Here is a 19,190-nt window from a genome sequence, read left to right on the forward strand (position 1 = left end):
CTAGCTCTCATGTCAGCCCACCATCATACCCAAGGATATGTTTTTTCTACATCTTCCTGAATCCCTGGCTGGGTGAGTAAACTGTGAGTGAAGGGGGTGAGGACAACCTTGAGGGCCCAGGGGAAGGTGTCCGCCCTTGCTCACTCCTCATGGCTGCCTCTGCTAGGGGATGGGCTCCTGCTGAGTTGCCGGTGAAAAGGTGGAACCACCATGGATGCCTGCTGACACCCGCCTTCCACTTTGAGATTTTGAAGCCGTATATGAAGATTTTCACCAAGAGTGGCAGGACATCATGCATGTGAGTTTCTTGAACTCCGGGTCCCAGCTGGAGCCTTAGGAAAAGGGGGAGTGGGCTTACACACATATGGTCTGGAATCCTGGCCCTGCTGGATGGGCTTTGGGGGTCACTGATTTTCCTCTCCAAGCCTCAGTTTTCCTCATCTGTAAAATCGGGATAATAATCCCTTCTTAAAGAGTCATCAAGATGATGTCGTGCAGTCCGTGTTCCTGGCACATAGTAGGTGCTCAGAAGGCTTTAGTTTTCTAGTCTGCTTCGTGGAGCCTCTGTAAATTCAGGGACAGAAAATGATGAAGATTGCATAGTAGTTCTTTCTGCATTAGGTACCACCTTAAAAACTCATGGACTCGAAAGAATTAGTGTTTTGTTATTGTTCATGAGATGATGGGGTCAGTTGAGTCATTCTTCTCAGCCTAGCTGGAATTATTCATGTGTTCGTGGTCATGGGTAGGTTCCGAAGACAGCTCTGCTGATCCAGGTTCAGCTTTGGCACATGTTTGGGCTCGGCTAGCTGTCAGCTGGTTTAGGATGGCCTTGGTGGGGACAATGGACTCCCTGTATTTGTCTCTCATCTTCCAGGAGGCTAGCCTGGGCTTGGACTACATGGTGGAGGCTGGGCTCCAAGAGAATGAGCAGAAACATGCAGTACCTCTTGAAGCCTGGTGTCAGAACTAGCATACGATAGTTTCCACCTCCTGTTGACCGAAGCAAGTCCTAGCTCAGCTCAGATTCAAGAGAAACAGGTTCCACCTCCTAATGGAAGAGCTGAAAAATCTCACTGCAAAGGACTGAGGGTAAAGGGGAGGGATAATGATGGGAGGGTAAAGGGGAGGGATATGATAATGATGAAGATGATGATGGTAGTTAACAATCATTTAACACTTACTGTATATCAGAAATTGTGGGCCAAGTCCATGGCATGTGTTTGTCTAATTTATTTTCACAATCCTATGAGGTAGAGATGATTGTCATTGCCATATTAAGGATGATGAAATGGAAGGTCAGAGAGGTTAGGGAAATTGCCCAAGATTGCTCATTAGTAAGTGAGTTGTACGTGGTGGGGCAGGAATTCTAACTTCGTTTTGTCCAACACCAAAGCAGGTCATCTTAACTGCTACTAAAATTTGGACACTTGGAATTTGGAATTCCAAATTTCCATTTGGAAAAGCCCAAATGGAAAGCAATGAGTTGACCAAGGGGCACACAGAAACATAAGAGGCAGAGCTGGACCTTGAAAACCAGGTCTCCCTGACTACCAGCTGTGGGGGTCCTTCATGTCCTTGATAGTAACAGCTGCTACCACTCCCACTCAAGCCTTGTCTTCCCTGGAGATAGGTGCTTGGGGCAGAGGACCAAGAGGCCAGGTCCTGGGGGAGTCCATCCAGGTGGTTGAGATTGGGGAGGGGCTCAGGAGGGGGAAGTTTCAGCCCCCAGCTCTGCCCTCTTCTCTGTCCAGGCCAAGTGGCAGCGCCTGGCTTTCAGAGGGGCAGCACTCATATGGACATGTTTGAACACATCAGCCCTCATGACCCTGGACAGTCCTTCAGAAATGTGTCTTCAGTTTTGACAGCAATTGCCAGGAGTAAGTCTCAGCCCCAGGGGCCTGGGAACATGAGCCATAGACCCAAGGGAGTAGATGGGGGGAGGGAGGACTGACCAGGGAAAATCAGAAGGGCCCTTCCTGGAGGAGGGTGGGTCAGAGCTGGGACATTGAAGGGACAGGGAAAGGGAAAGCAAAGGAGCTATCCTTTCAGGTAGGTAGAAACTGTTTTGATAAAGACCAGGAGGCTAGGATGAGCAGAACATGTGTAACAGTGAGGAGGACGCCTTGGGGTATGAGGTTGGAGGAGTGGGCAGTTATATCTTAAGGACATTCTGAAGTCAGACAAAGAGGATATGGACTTTACCCTGATGTTTCCAGGAAGCCACAGAAGGTCTTTGACCAGATGAGAGTTGTGGTCAAAGCTGAGCTTGAACATCTGACTTGAGAGAAGACTGATTGTTTGTGTAGACACAGGATGTGAGAAGACCACAGAGGGGAGGAAACTTGAGCTTGGTGGAGAAAATGTGGCAGATTTGGGGGAAAACTGAGAAAGAATGGCAGGGTCCTAGATTGTTGTGTGGGGAGAGTGGAGAGATGAGCATGATTCCCAAGCTCTGCTCTGAGATCTAGGGACATGAGGCAGTTCACAGAGATGGGAGGCAGAGAGAGAAACATGACTGAAGGGCATTCTTTTCTGGATGGGATGTGGTCCCTGGGTTATTGACTGGGACGTGCTCCCTGCAGTATGAGATCATGAAGGGGAGGCAGCAGCTTAAAAATATGTGAAGCCTAGAAAACCAGGAGCTTCCCTCCTATCAGGGTTCCCAAGACTTTCCCTATCAGGAAACAGTCCCTCTAAGAACAGATGGCCCCACAGATACACAATACTGCTTCTTAAGGCTCTCTCTGGTCTGGACCCCTGTAGGAAACCCAGCGAATATATTGCTGCCATCTTGGAGCTCAGTGCCCCTTGTGATGAAATGGACCGAGTAGATCTTCCTGCACATGGACCTCCTGTACTACCTCACCCGTGATGTGCAGCACTTCCATGGGGCTTGCGACCTGGTGCACGACTTCACAGAGGCTGTCATCAGGAGCGGCATTGCACCCTCATTAGTCCAGGGTTCCCAAGACTTCCTCAAGGCCAAGGCTAAGGCCGAGGACTTTGGACTTCATTGATGTGCTCCTGCTGGCCAAGGTACTCTTCTCTGGGATCTAAATTCAAGAGATAGGCTGGGACCTTGTTTTCAAATGTCAGGTCAAAGAACTTGGACTTGATCCAGAGAGTGCTAGGGAGTCCATAGAAGGGAGCGAGGAAGGGGAGGGGACAGGTCAGAGAGAAGTCCCTTAGATGTGACTGTGTAGAAGGGCTATCTGGAAGGAGTAAACAGGAGGCAGGAGACTAGGGGAGGGAGTCCTGTGGGGTGGGCTCTGGAGTTGAAGAGGGAAGAATCCTGCTTGGATGCTGGAGCTTCAGGGGACTATCTCAGGTTTAGGCTCAGGTGGTCCCCCAGAAACTGGTGTGATTTTGGAGGGATCTTGCTTTCTCTCCAGGATGAAGATGGGAAAGAAACTGTCAGATGAGGGACACCTGAGCTGAGGCTGACACCTTCATGTTTGAAGGTGAGGGTCCCCAGTGTGGGGACTACAGAATAGGCAGGGGGTCCTCTTCATCCCAGGGACTTGGCAGCTGGGGCCCCTGGATCACCCCATCTTGCCCATCCTTCCCATCGTCCTTTGTGGGGGGGTGGTGGCGGGGGGTGGGGCTTAAACATGGTGCTGTCCCACCCTCTGGTTGCTGAAGTAGCCCAGAGGACCCAAGCCTGTCCCTGGCTGACCCCTCAGGCCCATGGACACCACAGCCAGTGGGCCCTCTCTTGGGTCCCTGTACAACCTTGCAAAGTACCCAGAATACCAGGAAACGCTGCCAGCAGGAGGTGTGAGAGCTCCTGAGGGGACCGTGAGCCTAAAAGAGATTGAATGGTGGGTGCAGGTCCCTCATGGTCTGTTCCTGAACCCCTTCTCATTGTCTCTGCTCCCCAGCTGGGATAGTGGAAAGATTTTTTTTTGTTGATTCTGTCATTATTGCTTAGTGGGGAAATAGGAGCAGAGCCCAGAGGCAGGGGTCTGATACCCAGTCTGAATAGCAGGTGAAAGTTTGTAGTCCTTTTGGGGACACAAAGATCTGAGTGTTTCACATTAATGCCCCCACTAACTTGCTATGTGACTTTAATAAAAACCAATTCCCTTATCTGAATATCATTTTTCTCCCTCTATAAATTGGGGGTGGGGTGGGGGAATCTCTCCCCTACAGTGCTACTTGGAGTATTGTGGACAATATGTGTAGAAGAGATGCCACCCCAAATACATGTTCAGTATATGAAATTCTTTTTCCCCTCTCTTGCTTTTCTGCCTTTGGTCCTTCCCCCAAAGGACCCTCATTTCCCCTTAATTTTTGCTCTTTTTCTCTAATTCCCACTTAATAGTCCTATTCCAGGGATTCCCAAGAGATCTTTGGGGGTAAAAAAAGGTCATCCATCTTTTTTGTTCAGTAAAACATGTCCTACACCGCCCTGCCCCTTACCCAACTCAGTGTCCTAGTCCCCATTGGAGTCCTACATGGGCAAGGGCTGGGGCACAGAGGAAAGGAGATGAGGCTTGCTAGTAAAAAAAGTGAATATGAATTCCACCACTCTGGGTGTGTGTAGTGGGGACAGTGCCAAAGCCAAGGGAATAGCTTGTGCAAAGGCCAGGATGGAAGCATGCAGAAGTGGGCCCTGGAATGTTTGGGGAGGAAGTAAAGGTGGCTGGGTCCCCTTGGGAAAATATACAGTGTGAGGAACAGAGGGGGCCCCCCAGTAAGGGCTGGAGCTAGTAATGGAAGCCCCTTCTTGGAATGCTTTGGATACCATGTTAAGAGTTTTTCAAAGGTGTCAGTTCAAGTACTTTGGTGATAAAAGATAAAAAATGGGCAGGGATGCTGCCATTAGGGGGAGTGTCCACATTGGGCAGAAACGGTCAGGCAGCAGTGGCCCACCGTGCTCAGTCATTGGCTGTGGGCTGCCCAGGAAAGTGTGGACTTGGCTTGAATGCTACAGCAGAGCCCAGAGACCCTATAGCTGGAGGCTATCAGCTAATAGCCCTCCTTGCAGCTGTACAGCAGGTCCTTTCTTGAAGGGAGATCCATGACTGAAGTAGGAGGGCAATGGGGAGCCATGGGAGATGTTTGAGCAGGGGATGGTCAGGTCAGATATGAGTATTAGAAATAACTCTTTGCAGCTACAGGGGCAAACTGGAGGGGATGAGCTGCAGCCTGGGGGTCCAGGGGTAGATTCTGGGCCAAGGACTGAAGGATGACGAGGAAGTACTGGGCTGGACAAACATTTTGGAAGTTGTGTCCTCAACTGCAAGGCTTTGCTCAGCACAGCAGTCCTGTGAGGTAGAAAAGTGTTTTTGTGCTTCTCCCAACTTCAAAAAAAATTATGCACTTGGTTAAAATCCAAACAGCACAGAGGGGTTTACAATGAATATAAACCTCCCATCAACTCCCCCCACCAGCTTAACTGAGATATAATTGATGTATAGCATTATGTAAGTTTAAGGTGTACAGCATGATGGTTTGATACACGTATATATTGCAAAATGATTACAATAAGGGTAGTTAACACATCCATCACCTCACATAAGCCTCTGTCATATGCCAGCGTCCCAATCCCATCCCTTCCTTCAATGGTTTCCTGTGTCCTTCCAGACGTTGTTCAGTCTACCCCTACATTTATCTGTTCACAGTCCCTCTCACCTTACTCATTCATTCTGTCTTGTCTCTCTACAACCGAGAGTATATACAGAGCATTCAGGCATGCACATTGACAATATAACTTCAAGATCCTTTCTTTTCTTTTTAAATTTTGGAAAATTAAATTTGAATTGCAAAGTCAATAATGAGAATAGGTTTTTTTTTTTGCACAAAATGAAACATCCTGCATAAGATTAAGTTATTACAGTTTAACATAAATACACATACACACACATTTGGTCACTTGTTCTTTTCACTCAGTAATGTGCCTTAGACTCCTTCTCTCTGAGTGCTGCATAGCATTGCTTAAGCCAGGCTGCTTCTGCTGGGGACATTTATGTAAACATTTTCAATTAGAACAGATATTGCCAAATTGCCTTTTGGTGTCTCTGTACTGATTTACCCTGCATGGTGTGATAGGACTAGTTGATCCCTATATTCACCTTTTCCATAGTTGTATAGTATTCCACCACATGAATGTACCATAATTTATTTAAACATTCCCTCATCAATGGACATGTGTATAGTTTTCTAGCCTTTTGCTATAATAAACATGATGTAGTGAACATCAATTTTGCTTATATGTGTGGACATGTCTCTAGGACAAATTCCTAGAAGTGGTGTTGCTGGATCAAAGACCATTTGAGTTTTGCAATTTAATAGCTCTTGGCAAATTCACTCCTACAGATTTTGAGAGTGCCAATTTCCTTGTATCTTCACTGATAGTGTGCATCATAAAACTTAAAATTTTGCTTTCTGTTAGGTGAAATATACTTTGTTTTATTTTGTTTGTTTGTTTGTTTTTTGGTACGCGGGCCTCTCACTGTTGTGGCCTCTCCCGTTGCGGAGCACAGGCTCCGGACGCGCAGGTTCAGCGGCCATGGCTCACGGGCCTAGCCGCTCCGCGGCATGTGGGATCTTCCCGGACCGGGGCACGAACCCGTGTCCCTTGCATCGGCAGGCGGACTCTCAACCACTGCGCCACCAGGGAAGCCCCAATACTTTGTTATTTTAGTGAACATCACTTTAAATATGTGTAAAGTTGAGCGCTGTTATCACATTTGACCAACCCTGCATATTTCTTTTTCTGTGGAGGGTCAGTTTGCATAGTTTGCCCCCTTCACTTTGAGTTTTTTCTTTACTGGTTCATAAGAACGTTTTTTTTTTTTCTATTTATTTATTTATTTATTTTGAGTGGCGCCGCATGTGGGATCTTAGTTCCCCGACCGGAGATTGAATCCGTGTCCCCTGCATTGGAAGGGCAGAGTCTTAACCACTGGACCACCAGGGAAGTCCCTATGAGAACTTTTTTTAAAAATTGAAGTATAGTTGATTTACAACGTTGTGCCAATCTCTGCTGTACAGCAAAGTGACTCAGTTTTACACATATATACATTCTTTTAAAAATATTTTCCATTATGCTTTATCCCAGGAGATTGGATATAGTTCCCTGTGCTATACAGTAGGACCTTGTTGTTTATCCAAGAACTTTTTAAATATAAAGAAAATTAGTCTTTTTCAGTTATGCAAGAATTTTTCCCCAGATCATCTTTTGACTTATTTGGTTTTCATTTATTTATTTGTAGTCAGATTTATTTATTTTTTTTAAAGCTTGTGTGTGTGTGTGTGTGTGTGTGTGTGTGTGTGTGTTTTCTAAATCGTGCTAGGAAAAAGACTTTCATACTCTAAGACTACAACATAAAACTCTTGGGAATTGCCTGGCCGTCCGATGGTTAGGACTCCGAACTTTGGTGGTCCAGTGGTTACGATTCTGTGCTTTCACTGCTGAGGGCCCGAGTGAGGGCCCAGGTTCAATCCCTGGTCGCGGAACTGAGACCCTGCAAGCCGCGAGGAGCAGTCAAAAAAAAGTAAAACTCTTGCTTGTTTTCCTCTTCTGGATTTATTTATTTATTTATTTATTTATTTATTTATTTATTTATTTATTTATTTATTTATTTATTTATTTATTGCGGTACGCGGGCCTCTCACTGTTGTGGCCTCTCCCGTTGCGGAGCACAGGCTCCGGACGCGCAGGCTCAGCGGCCATGGCTCACGGGCCCAGCTGCTCCGCGGCACGTGGGATCTTCCCGGACCGGGGCACGAACCGTGTCCCCTGAATCAGCAGGCGGACTCTCAACCACTACGCCACCAGGGAAGCCCTCTTTGTCAGATTTTTAAACATTAGTGTATAGGAATGCAAGAGATTTCTGTGCATTAATTTTGTATCCTGCTACTTTACCAGATTCATTGATTAGCTCTAGTAGTTTTCTGGTAGCATCTTTAGGATTCTCTATGTATAGTATCATGTCATCTGCCAAGAGTGACAGTTTTACTTCTCCTATTCCAATTTGGATTCCTTTTGTTTCTTCTTCCTCTCTGATTGCTGTGGCTAAAACGTCCAAAACTATATTGAACAACAGTGGTGAGAGTGGACAACCTTGGCTTGTTCCTGACCTTAGTGGAAATGGTTTCAGTTTTTCACCATTAAGAACGATGTTGGCTGTGGGTTTGTTATATATGGTCCTTATTATGTTGAGGTATGTTCCCTCTGTGCCTACTTTCTGGAGAGTTTTTATCATAAATGGGTGTTGAAATTTATCGAAAGCTTCCTTTGCATCTATTGAGATGATCATATGGTTTTTCCCCTTCAACTTGTTAATATGGTTTATCACAGTGATTGATTTGCGTATAGTGAAGAATCCTTGCATTCCTGGGATAAACCCCACTCGATCATGGTGTATGATCCTCTTAAAGTGCTGTTGGATTCTGTTTGCTAGTATTTTGTGGAGGATTTTTGCCTCTATGTTCATCAGTGATATTGGCCTGTAGTTTTCTTTTTTTGGTGACATCTTTGTCTGGTTTTGGTATCAGGGTGATGGTGACTTCGTAGAATGAGTTTGGGAGTGTTCCTCCCTCTGCTATATTTTGGAAGAGTTTGAGAAGGTGTTAGCTCTTCTCTAAATATTTGATAGAATTTGTCTGTGAAGCCATCTGATCCTGGGCTTTTGTTTGTTGGAAGTTTTTAAATCACAGTTTCAATTTCAGTGCTTGTGATTGGTCTGTATATATTTTCTCTTTCTTCTTGGTTCAGTCCTGAAAGGTTGTGCTTTTCTAAGAATTTGGCCATTTCTCCCAGGTTGTCCATTTGATTGTCATATAGTTGCTTGTAGTAATCTGTCGTGATCCTTTGTATTTCTGCATGTCAGTTGTTACTTCTCCTTTTTCATTTCTAATTCTATTGATTTGAGTCTTCTCTTTTTTCTTCTTGATGAGTCTGGCTAATAGTTTATCAACTTTGTTTATCTTCTCAAAGAACCAGCTTTTGGTTTTATTGATCTTTGCTATCATTTCCTTCACTTCTTTTTCATTTATTTCTGATCTGATCTTTATGATTTATTTCCTTCTAACTTTTGTATTTTTTGTTTGTTTGTTTGTTCTGTTCTTCTTTCTCTAATTGCTTTAGGTCTCAGGTTAGGTTGTCTATTTGAGATGTTTCTCTTTCTTGAGGTAGGACTGCATTGCTATAAACTTCCCTCTTAGAACTGCTTTTGCTGCATCCCATAGGTTTTTGGTCGTCATATTTTCTTTGTCATTTATTTCTAGGTATTTTTTGATTTCCTCTTTGATTTTTTCAGTGATCTATTGGTTATTTAGTAGCATATTGTTTAGCCTCCATGGGTTTGTCTCTTTTACAGATTTTTTCCTGTAATTGATATCTAGTGTTATAGCATTGTGGTTGGAAAAGATACTTGATATGATTTCAATTTTCTTAAATTTACCATGGCTTGATTTGTGACCCAGATATGATCTATCTTGGAGAATGTTCCATGAGCACTTGAGAAGAAAGTGTATTCTGTTGTTTTGGATGGAATGTGCTATACATATCAATTAAGTCTATCTGGTTTAAAGTGTCTTTTAAAGCTTGTGTTTCCTTATTTATTTTCATTTTGGATGATCTGTCCATTGGTGAAAGTGGGGTGTTAAAGTCTCCTACTATTATTGCATTACTGTCAATTTCCCTTTTTATGGCTGTTAGCATTTGCCTTATGTATTGAGGTGCTCCTACGTTGGGTGCATAAATATTTACAATGCTTATATTTTCTTCTTGGATTAATCTCTTGATCATTATGTAGTATCCTTCTTTGTGCCTTGTAATAGTCTTTATTTTAGTCTATTTTTTCTGATATGAGTATTGCTACTCCAGCTTTATTTTGATTTCCATGGTTTCCAGATTTACATGGAATATCTTTTTCCATCCCCTCACTTTCAGTCTGTATGTGTCCCTAGGTCTGACGTGGGTCTCTTGTAGACAGCATATATACGGGTCTTGATTTTTTATCCATTCAGCCAGTCTATGTCTTTTTGTTGGAGCATTAAATCCATTTACATTTAAGGTAATTATTGATAAGTATGTTTCTATTACCATTTTCTTGATTGTTTTGGGTTTGTTTTTGTAGATCTTTTCCTGCTCTTGTGTTTCCTGCCTAGAGAAGTTTCTTTATCCTTTGCTGTAAAGCTGGTTTTGTGGTGCTGTATTCTTTTAACTTTTGTTTTTCTGTAAAGGTTTTAATTTCTCCATTGAATCTGAATGAGATCCTTGCTTGGTAGAGTAATCTTGATTGTAGGTTTTTCCCTTTCATCACTGTAAATATGTCCTGCCACTCGCCTCTGGTTTGCAGAGTTTTTGCTGAAAGATCAGCTGTTAACCTTATGGGGATTCCCTTGTATGTTATTTGTTGTTTTTCCCTTGCTGCTTTTAATTTATTTCTTCGTATTTAATTTCTGATAGTTTGATTAATATGTGTCTTGGCATATTTCTCCTTAGATTTATCCTGTATGGGACTCTCTGTGCTTCCTGGACTTGACTATTTCCTTTCCCATATTAGGGAAGTTTTCAACCATAATCTGTTCAAATATATTCTTAGACCCTTTCTTTTTCTCTTCCTCTTCTGGGACCCCTATAATTCAAATGTTGGTGCATATAATGTTGCCTCAGAGGTCTCTGAGACTGTCCTCAATTCCTTTCATTCTTTTTTCTTTATTTTCCTCTGTGGTAGTTATTTCCACTATTGTATCTTCCAGGTCACTTTTCTGTTCTTCTGCCTCAGTTATTCGGCTATTGAGTCCTTCTAGAGAATTTTAAATTTCATTTATTGTGTTGTTCATCATTGTTTGTTTGCTCTTTAATTCTTCTAGGTTCTTGTTAAACGTTTCTTATATTTTCTCTATTCTTTGTCCAAGATTTTGGATCATCTTTACTATCATTACTTTGAATTCTTTTTCAGGTAGGCTGCCTATTTCCTCTTCATGTGTTTGGTCTGGTGGGTTTTACCTTGCTCCTTCATCTGATGCATATTGCTCTGTCTTCTCATTTTGCTTAACTTACTGTGTTTGGGGTCTCCTTTCTGCAGGCTGCAGGTTCATAGTTCCCGTTGTTTTTGGTGTCTGCCCCCAGTGGGTGAGGTAGGTTCAGTGGCTTGTGTAGGCTTCCTGGTGGAGGGGACTGGTGCCTGTGTTCTGGTGGGTGGGGCTGGATCTTGTCTTTCTGGTGGGCAGGGCTGTGTCCGGTGGTGTGTTTTGGGGTGTCTGTGAACTTATTATGGTTTTAGGCAGCCTCTCTGCTAATGAGTGGTGTTGTGTTCTGCCTTGCTAACTGTTTGGCATGTGGCGTCTAGCACTGGAGTTTGCTGGCCGTTGGGTGGAGCTGGGTCTTAACGTTGAGACGGAGATCTCTGGAGAGCTCTTGCCGATTGATATTACGTGGGGCAGGGAGGTCTCTGGTGGTCCAAAGTCCCGAACTCGGCTCTCCCACCTCAGACGTTCAGGCCTGGCACCAGGCTGGAGCACCAAGACCCGGTGAACCACACAGCTCAGAAGAAAAGGGAGGAAAAAAAGAAAGAAAGAAAAATATTTTAAAAAATAAAATAAAATTAGATAATTAAAAAATAAAAAATTATTAAAATAAAATATTAATAAAAACAAAGAAGAGAGCAACCAAACCAATAAACAAATCCACCAATGATAACAAGCACTAAAAACTATACTAAGATATACATAAAAATCAGAAACAAGTCAGTCACAGACAGCAAACCGCAAGGCTACAGTTGCTTCCAGATCCACCACCTCAATTTTGGGTTGATTCGTTGTCTATTCAGGTATTCCACAGATGCAGCGTACCTCAAGTTGGTTGTGGGGATATAATCTGCTGTTCCTGAGGGCGCATGGAGAGATTTCCTTTTCTCTTCTTTGTTTGTACAGTTCCTGGGGTTCAGCTTTGGATCTGGCCCCGCCTCTGCGTGTAGGTCGCCTGAGGGCGTCTGTTCTTCGCTCAGACAGGACGGGGTTAAAGGAGCCGCTGATTCAGGGGCTCCGGCTCACTCAGGCCCTGGGGAGGGAGGGGTACGGAGTGCCGGGCGAGCCTGCGGCTGCAGAGGCCGGCGTGACGTTGCACCAGCCTGAGGCGTGCTGTGTGTTCTCCCGGGAAAGTTGTCCCTGGATCACGGGACCCTGGCAGTGGCGGGCTGCACAGGCTCCCCGGAAGGGAGGTGTGGATAGTGACCTGTGCTCGCACACAGGCTTCTTGGTGGCGGCAGCAGCAGCCTTAGCGTCTCATGCCCGCCTCTGGGGTCCGCGCTTTTAGCCGCGGCTGGCGCCCTTCTCCGGAGCTCCTTTAAGCAGCGTTCTTAATCCCCTCTCCTCGCACACCAGGAAACAAAGAGGGAAGAAAAAGTCTCTTGCCTCTTTGGCAGCTCCACACTTTTTCCCGGACTCCCTCCCGGCTAGCCGTGGTGCACTAACCCCCTTGAGGCTGTGTTCACGCCGCCAACCCCAGTCCTCTCCCTGCGATCCGACCGAAGCCCGAGCCTCAACTCCAGGCCCCGCCTGCCCCGGCGGGTGAGCAAACAAGCCTCTCGGGCTGGTGAGTGCCGGTTGGCACCAATCCTCTGTGCGGGAATCTCTCCGCTTTGCCCTCCGCACCCCTGTTGCTGTGCTCTCCTCCGCGGATCCGAAGCTTCCCCCCTCCGCCACCCGCAGTCTCTGCCCGCAAAGGGGCTTCTTAGTATGTGGAAACCTTTCCTCCTTCACAGCTCCCTCCCAGAGCGGCAGGTCCTGTCCCTATACTTTGTCTCTGTTTTTTCTTTTACCCTACCCAGGTACATGGGGAGTTTCTTGCCTTTTGGGAGGTCTGAGGTCTTCTGCCAGTGTTCAGTAGGTGTTCTGTAGGAGTTGTTCCACATGTAGATGTATTTCTGATGTATTTGTGGGGAGGAAGGTGATCTCAGCGTCTTACTCTTCCGCCATCTTGAAGCTCCTCCTTTTAAAGATTTGATTGAAGCTGTTCACTTGTGTGAGACGAGTGGTTATTTTACTAGCGAATACAATGAACCTTAAAAGTGAAAGCAGGGCTTCCCTGGTGGCGCAGTGGTTGAGAGTCCGCCTGCCGATGCAGGGGATGCGGGTTCGTGCCCCGGTCCGGGAGGATCCCACATGCCGCAGAGCGGCTGGGCCCGTGGGCCATGGCCGCTGGGCCTGTGTGTTCGGAGCCTGTGCTCCGCAGCGGGAGAGGCCACAGCAGTGCGAGGCCCGCGTACCGAAAAAAAAAAAAAAAAAAAAAGTGAAAGCAGACTGTTGGCAAAACAGCTACAGGCAACATTCTTTTACAAAGGTGCAGAGCCAGCATGACTGAGCACAGGCAACAGAGTACAAAGGTTAGAGACAAAGGCCTAGATCCAATGTGGAGTCAGGTTTGTTCTTCCCAGTTTTAATAGGAGTCTGGCCACCTACCTGCAGCCCGAGTCAGATAAGGAGATGATGTTTGGTCAATGGAAGGCACCTGCAGGCAGTCGGAGGGGATTGGAGGACAGACATCCATCCTCTGCCAAAGGCCACTGCTGCTTTCAGCTTCAGCTAATCCCTCTGGGTTCCAGGAACAGCTACTACCTGGCCCGGGGGTGGTGTCAGCTCTCAGCTGGTGCTAGGCCCCCAGGGGGCTATACTAGCCTTGATGGTTTCCCTTGGCCCACTGTCAACTGAAATAAAAAATGCACAACGTCAGAGCAGTGAGATTCAGTTTTATTCAGGGACATTACTGAGGACTGTCGCCCAGGAGACAGCCTCTCAGATAGTTCTGAGGAACTGCTCCAAAGAGGTGAGGAAGGAGGTCAGCATATATGTGATTTTGGCTAAGGGGTACGTGCAATCCAATATACAGCATGGTAGATGGTTACTGCTAGTCGTCATGAGGAACAGATTTTTTAGTTAATAATTTTAGTACTTTTCTAAGTATCGGAGGATGCAAGAATTCAGGCTCATAAAATTTTTCCTAAATATCTAAACTATCTAAAGGCCTGTTTTCCCAATGTGCAGAGTGCCTCATCCTGGTCTCTGTCCTGAATTAGCAATTGCAGTGGCTGATGATTTAATTCTTGTAGAACCAGGTGGCAGGCAACATTCCTTATTTACACAGTCAATACTTTGTAAATGGCCCCTACTTAAAGCCACTCTCATGTAGCCCATCTGAGGTCTCTGCCAGGACCCAACTATTACATTCTGCAAAGGGATGGGACACCTCAGCAATCCAGTTATGTGAGTGTTGATGTTTGTGTAGGCACAGAAAAAAAATGAAAAATTATACCCAACACCTGGAATGGGAGGGCAGAGTAGGAGGCAGAATGGTTCTGCTATATGTCTACATTTACCCAACTATTTCCTTTTCTTAGATGAAGCCTGCAAAACATTTTTCATTATAATTAGTAATCTATGTAATTACAAATTATTTATATATTTTTTAGATTTATTTCTTTATAATTAATTAATTAAATTTATTTTTGGCTGCATCGGGTCTTAGTTGCTGCATGCGGGATCTTCGCTGAGGCACATGGACTCTTCTTTGTGGCGCTCGGGCTTCTCTCTAGATGTGGCATGGGGGTTTTCTCTTCTTTAGTTGTGGTGCGCAGGCTCCAGGGCCCATGGGCTCTGTAGCCGTGGCACGTGGGTTCCAGAGCACGTGGGTTCTGTAGTTTGAGGCATGCAGGCTCTCTAGTTGAGGTGCGTGAGCTCAGTCGCTGCGATGTGGGGGCTTAGTTGCCCCACGGCATGTGGGATCTTGGTTAACTGCCCAGGGATTGAACTCGAGTCCCCTGAATTGTAAGGCAGATTATTTACCACTGGACCACCAGGGAAGTCCCACAGATTATATTTTTAAAGGGAAAAATTTTTAGTGTTATGCATAGTACCATGCTACTGCATGCTTAGTGCCATGCCAGAGAGGTGGCAGGATGCAATATATGAAACCTGTAGAAGGCAGAAGGCATCATGGTTAAGAACAAGGACTCCAGGTGCCAGGGTTCAAATCAGCACCAGCTGAGTGAATTTGGGTATGTCTCTTTACTTTTCTGTGCCTCAATTTTCTAACCTGAAAATTGAGGGTAATGACAAGGTGGTTGTGAAAATCAAATAAATTAAAATGAGTAAAGTGCTTACAATACTCCCTAGCTCACAGTCAGCACCAAGCATGAGTAATTGTCTTATTTCTCTTATTTTATGACAGAACGAGGACACAGTCACCAGCAATGAGCCTTAGTCCCTACTGGCACACACATCAGCTGTCTTGCAGGCTATGAACATCCCCTATTCATTCCCTCTGACCTTAGCAGGGAAGAGGCTCCTTAGAAAGGAGCAAGCACTGGCTTGGGATCAGAGGGCTCCTGGTCAAGGCTAAGCTTTGCCACTCTCCAGCTGTGTGACCTTGGGCAAGTAAATTGCCCTCTCTGAGACTCACATTCCTCCTCAGTAAAAAGGGAATAATAACAGACCCTTGGGGATTGGAGGAGTGAGCCTATGTGTGTCTTAGTTTGCATCCTCTGGAAGTAGATCCTCATGCAAGGATTCAAGTGCAAATACTTTATTTGGAGGTGACCTTGAGGCAAGAATTCAACTGCAAGTTGTTTCCTTGGAAATTATTTCCTTGGAAATAATCCCAGGAAATGCCAGTAGGGCACTGTGGAAGTGAGACTGGGAAGGGAAGGCAGCAGGTAAAGGGTACTTTAGCCAGAAAGCTCACATTGTGGCACCTGGGGCTCAGTCCCTCTCGGGGACAGCAGAGAACACACACCCACAAGTCCTTAGTCAGGGCTGCTCCCAAAGGCATTATTTCTCCAGAATGTCCTGCCTGCATTGCACGGCTGAGGTCTGGGGACAGGCCTCCCACAGCAGTTGTTTTCAGGAACACAGTCTGGTGCAGACCATTACAGTGGTTCAGTGACTTCAGGACACATACATTTACACCCTTACACACATACACACACGTTCACCCACACATGCACACAACTGCATACACAATCACATACACATACACACTGTGTACACACAGACACACACAAACACAGTTACATACACCCATGTGTGCTTGCAGCTACATACACACTTTTACACACACATGCACACACACGAGTGCAAAGCACAATATATGCATGCATGTAACCATGCACACAATTACGTGCATACACTCATATACACACACCATGACACATATGTGTTCACAGTCACACATACACTTACACAAAATCCCACACACAGTCACATAGTCACACACACATATTGAACTAATGGAGACCGAATGTCTTAGAGCTTGTTGTCTCCGAATCTTCTAGCAGAAGGAGCCTCCAACACACTCAGAAGAGGAATGGACACCTCACAACAGCCAGTGACTGAACCAGGCCTGGGTGTGTCTTAACAATTAAGCAGGGGACCCATGGGTCCATGCCTCCCCTCCTCCCTGTCCCTTATTCATTCACCATCACAGCCCTTAGTGGTCAAAGCCCATTTGTAGTGGGAGAAAAGACATTTGAAACCCCAAGTATAGATAACTCTTTGAAGGGGTTAGCTTCATGGTGGGGGAAAGAAACTGTGGGTTAACAGGTGGGAAAGTGGGATCAAGCGCAAGGATTTTTTTTTCAAAGATTGAGGAAATAGCAGCGTTATTTGTATTCCATTGGGAATGACCCAATAGACTTCAGGATACATGGTTAATATACAAAAATTAATTGTATTTATATATTCCAGGGGGTGGCAAACTATGGTCTATGGGCCAAGTCTGGCCTGTGCCCTGTTTCTCTAAGATATACAAGCAATGAATTGTTTTATATTTTAAAAGAATTACAAAAGAAGGAGAGGAAGAGGAGGAGGGCTGTAAGGCCTGAAATATTTACAATATGGGTCTTTACAGAAAATGCATGCCAACCCTTCTCTACACTAGTAATAAACAATTGGAAAATGTTTTCAAATACCATTTTTTCAAGGATCATGTACCAGAAAAAGTGAAATACTCAGGTATAAATCTAACAAAATATGTGCATGATTTCTAGGATGAAAACTTCAAGACACTGATAAAAGAAGTCCAACAAGACCCAAATTAATGGAGAGATATACAATGTTCATGGAGGAGAAGAGTCGATATTGTTAAGATGCTAAGTCTATTCAAATCGGTCTACAATTCTATGAGATCACAATCTCAGGAGGACTTTTGCAGAAATAGAGAAGCTGATTACAAAATGTACATGAAAATGCAAAGGATTTATCAGAGGCAAAATTTTTCGGAAAAGGGAAAATTTAGTTGAAGGATTTACAAGACCCCTTTCAACACATAGTATAAAACAGTAGTAATAATGACAGTGTGATACTGGTCAAAGGCATATTAATCAATGGAACAGTATAGAGAGTCCAGAAATTTTCTTTAAAAACTTGCAGGGCAAGTCAATGTACAAAGGATAGTCTTCTCAGTAAGTAGTACTGGAAAAATTCGACAACCACATGCAAAAAAAAAAAAAAAAAGTCATCCCGTACCTCACATTTTATACAAAATTTAATTTAATATGAGCCATAGAACTAAATAATGTAAAAATGTAAAACTTTTAGAAGAAAACATAGAAGAGACTCTTTGTGGCCTTAGGTTAAACAGAGAGTTCTTATATATAACACCAACTGCATAATCATAAAATGAAAAAATTGATAAACTGCACTTTATAAACATTTTAAAATTTTGCTCTGTGAAAGAAATTTAAGATAAAGACCAACCACACACTAGGAAAAAAGACTTGCAAATCACATATCTGACAAAGGATTTGTATGTAAAATGCAACAGTGGAAGGTAACAATCCAAGGAAAATTAATGGGCAAAAGATTTGAACAGGTGCTTCACCACAGAAGATATATGGATGACCAACAGGCACATACAAAAATGTTCAACATCATTAGTCATTAGGAAATGCAAACTAAAATCACAGGGACATATCATTGCACACCTATAAGAATGGCTGGGGAAAAACTGACACCGCCAGGTGCCAATGAGTATGGGCAGCAACCAGAACTCTCACACATTAACAATAGGAATTTTAAATGACACGGACACCTATGGAAAAGAGTATGGAGGTTCCTCAAAAAATTAAAAATAAAACTGCGGTATGATCCAGCAAAACTGAAATCAGGATCTCACAGAGATATCTGCACTCCCATCTTCATTGCAGTATTATTCACAATAGCCAAGATATGTAAACAAACTAACTGTATATCAGTGGATGAATGGATGAAGAGGATGTGATACACACACACACACACACACACACACACACACAATGGAATATTATTCAGCCAGGAGAAAGAAGGAAAACCTGCTCGTTTGTGACAACGTGGTTGGACCTTGAGAGCATTATGCTAAGTGAAATAAGTTAGAGAAAGACAAATACAGGCAGCCTTCCATATCTGCGGGTTCTGCATCTGCATAGGCAACAAATCCCAGGTCAAAAAGATTCGGGGGAGGAGGAAGTCCAAAAAATTCCAAAAAGCAAAACTTGAATTTGCTGTGTACCAGAAAATATTTACATAACATTTACATTGTATTTGGCATTATAAGTAATCTAGAGATGATTTAAAGTATACAGGAGGATATGTGTAGGTTGTATGAAAAATGCTACACTATTTTATATGAGGGATTTGAGCATCCCCAATTATTGGTATCTACGGGGAGTCCAGGAACCAATCCCGCCATCCCTCGCAGATACTGAGGGATAACTGTACTGTATGATATTACTTATATGTGGATTCTAAAAAAGACAAACTCAAAGATACAGAGTAGACAGTGATGGTTACCAGGGGTTGGGGAAACGGGGAGATACTGGTCAAAGAATACAAACTTCTAGTTATAAGATTAACAAGTTTGGGGATCTAATGTACAGTATGGTGACTACAGCTAATGGTACTGTGTCAGAAGCTTGAATGTTCCTGAAAGAGTAGATCTTAAATGTTCTGACCACAAAGAATAAATGGTGAGTATGTGATGGGGTAGAGGTGGTAGCTAATACTATGTAGCATCACTTTCTAAGGTATAAATGTATTAAATCAACGTGTTGTACACCTGACACAGAAATGTTATGTGTCAATTATATCTCAATAAAGCTGGGAATTTTAATGAAATTAAAAATTTTAAGTGGCACACTTTGGAAAAAGTTTGGCTGTTTCTTCTAATGTTAAACGTACACATGTAATATGACCCAGCC

At 44.1% G+C, this 19,190-nt stretch overlaps 1 pseudogene; it reads left to right on the forward strand.

Annotated features, from left to right (window-relative positions):
• The window catches only part of LOC132518642 (cytochrome P450 4F2-like), a 68,767-nt pseudogene that overhangs the window by 4,793 nt on the left and 44,784 nt on the right, over positions 1 to 19,190 (forward strand).

This window comes from Lagenorhynchus albirostris, chromosome 3, assembly GCF_949774975.1.
Source record: "Lagenorhynchus albirostris chromosome 3, mLagAlb1.1, whole genome shotgun sequence".
Classification (NCBI taxonomy): Eukaryota; Metazoa; Chordata; class Mammalia; order Artiodactyla; family Delphinidae; genus Lagenorhynchus; species Lagenorhynchus albirostris.